Source organism: Diadema setosum, chromosome 3, assembly GCF_964275005.1.
Source record: "Diadema setosum chromosome 3, eeDiaSeto1, whole genome shotgun sequence".
NCBI lineage: Eukaryota > Metazoa > Echinodermata > Echinoidea > Diadematoida > Diadematidae > Diadema > Diadema setosum.
Genome location: NC_092687.1, coordinates 48,497,271 through 48,500,020, shown reverse-complemented (window position 1 = coordinate 48,500,020; position 2,750 = coordinate 48,497,271).

The window sequence follows — 2,750 nt, the reverse complement described above, 5'->3', positions numbered from 1 at the left end:
CTGAACATCATGCATTTTTTTCTTTTTTTTTTGCAAATTTATTGACAGTTTGTTCGCTCTTATTAAATGGAGTAACTTCTTTAATTCACCGTTTAAAGTATCAATAATCGATCAGAATCAGAATCAGACAAAACAAGGTATTATCATCCGCAAACAATAAGAAAGAGAGGATGTTTGAAGAATTTGGTATATCATTGACCTAGAGAATTTTGACATATCATTGACAGAGAATTTTCTATCGCTGTCACACACCTTTCCCGGCCAGAAAAATGAATGAAATGCCGTCACCCATCCCCTACCCAAAATATTGCCTTTTCGTAAACAATATACATTTCAAAGAGTGCAAGAAAAAAGTTAAGCACAAAGGGTCAACCGATGTCATGAGTATATGGGTGCCACCTAAAATGACCATTTTGTGGGAGAAATGTCATAACTTGACCATGCGGTTCTGCCTCTCCACTGCTCCGACTGTGTTGTAGCATTCCATCAGGTAAATGCGCTGCAGCTTGGCAACACGAGTTATGTGGCTTCCCACGAGTCTCTGTGTTCCCATGCCAGTGGAAAACGGAAAACGTCGAAGGACGTAATCGTCCGCAGCATCCGTAACTGTAAGTATCCGAAAGTAAGCGTAAGGTAACGTGTCACAACACTTATACGTCCATTACGGACATTTTCCGGGCAGTTACGGATGCTGCGGACAGATGTGTCATTTCATGTTGTCCGTTTTCCACTCCCATTGGAAGAGAGACTCGTGGAAAGCAACACCATCAGTGTTGTGAAACTGCAACGCATTTACCTGAAAGAATTCGTCAACACAGTTGGAGCAGTAAAGTGGCATGGTCGAGTTATGTAATTTCTCCCACAAACTGCCATATTAAGCGGCACCCATAAGGATTATACAGAAGACATCGGTTGACTCTTGGTCCTAAAAGTTTTTCCCTTGCACTCTTTGAATGTATTTGGAAGAAAAAAAAAGTTCAATATTTCGGGTATGGAATGGCGGTAAATTATGTGATATCCTTGTTGTCTTCTGACTGAGCAGCAATCCCCGGAGAAAACCACCCTGTCCACAATTATTCAATACAATCTGTAGCTGTCCGGTTACTATCCGAAATATCGGCAAGTGTTCGAAGTATTCGGAAGTTTACGCAAGTCGAAAGAACAAATATAATTACGTGTCAATTGGTGAGATAACCCCGAAGTGAACGCAAATATTCACATCCACTCGCATCTGTCCGTATCGCCCTTATTTCTTTCCTTATGTTTTGTAAAATTTTCTGGTGACGGTAAGATATCCGAAGAAGTCGGGGGAAAAAAAAAAACCCTTATTTTGGACATAACGCCGGATGCACATCATTAAAGAACTTAATTATAATTGGCTAAAGGATGTCACTACAAAAGTTTAGAGCTTAATAGTTAAAGCAGGGCCTTTTAGAAAATTCTTGGTTTTCGGGGACAGGAAGTAATGACGTCAAGGAGGCTTGACCAGTGGGAAAAAAACAACAACAAAATAATGGTTAAGAAAGTTTTCACAGACAGAAAGCGCCTGCCACTTGACTGAGAATTGCACAGGACGTAAAGCACCTAGTTTGCAGACACAACCCCTTGTATGTCATAAAGAAGTCTGCGCCAAAACTACTACACAACCATTGCCACTGTACGGCCTCTCCCAAACATACAATAAGCTGCAGTACAGAACTCGTGGTGCATATACGAGTCTTGGCGTAGACTCCTTTACGACCAACAAGGGTTTGTTCCATCAATCTACATGTATGTTTTCCCCTTGCACTACATTACTGGTGACCCTCCTCCGTAAAATGTGTTCATCCCTCACCAGTTCCTAAACATCCTATATTTCAAAACTGCCTCAATTTGAATCACAACCTTAGAGTCACACCATCTGACGTATTTAACATGGAGGCCTATAACTTTGCACTTTAATAGATGTACAAAAATGCAATTTGTAAGGCGCAATATTCAGATGGCACATACTATTTCTGAAAACTCAGGATCAGGCTGCATCATTTCAAACGGGGAAGTTTAGTGTGGCAGTGTTGGAAATATTGTGATTCATGAATTGATGCACTTTGACTCGGACACCATGATCTTCAAGACGAGAATCACTCACCATGAGGATTAAGAACTGCTGTGAGTACAGGACCATTGCATTTAAAGTCGTTTGTGCCTAGTAAGCTTCTTTTTTTTTATTCCGAATATGGCATCGCATGTGCAACGTACGGTTGGTAATCAAACCGAATGTTAATTGTATTGTGGAAGAAATATGGAACCAGAACAATGTTTATATTTCAATGGGCTGATTAATCATCCATCATTTCAAGTTCAATAGTAATGATATAATTGTTAAACATTACTATGGTGATTATGTGTCGTTAATGTAAATGTACCGATTGCATTACAAATGTATTCTGTAAGATTTATAAAGAAAATCAAGGAAAACAAACGACTGCGAATTATAAGGGAATAACAATATTAAATGAATATGGTGTTAGAAGTTCCAACAAGGACCGGAATTGGGGAGCCAATAATCAGAACGGGAGACGAATCGATACTCCAGGCAAAACGTCGTCAACAGCCCAGAGCAACCCACAACGGAAGCTTCTTGAACTATACCGAGCAGAGGAAGTAAGCTCGAAATTAAGTCGCGGAATTTTGAATACACATTGATGTTTGAACTTAATATGTTATCATAACGCCTTTCAACCATCTCAACTTTGAACCAGATTAATAAA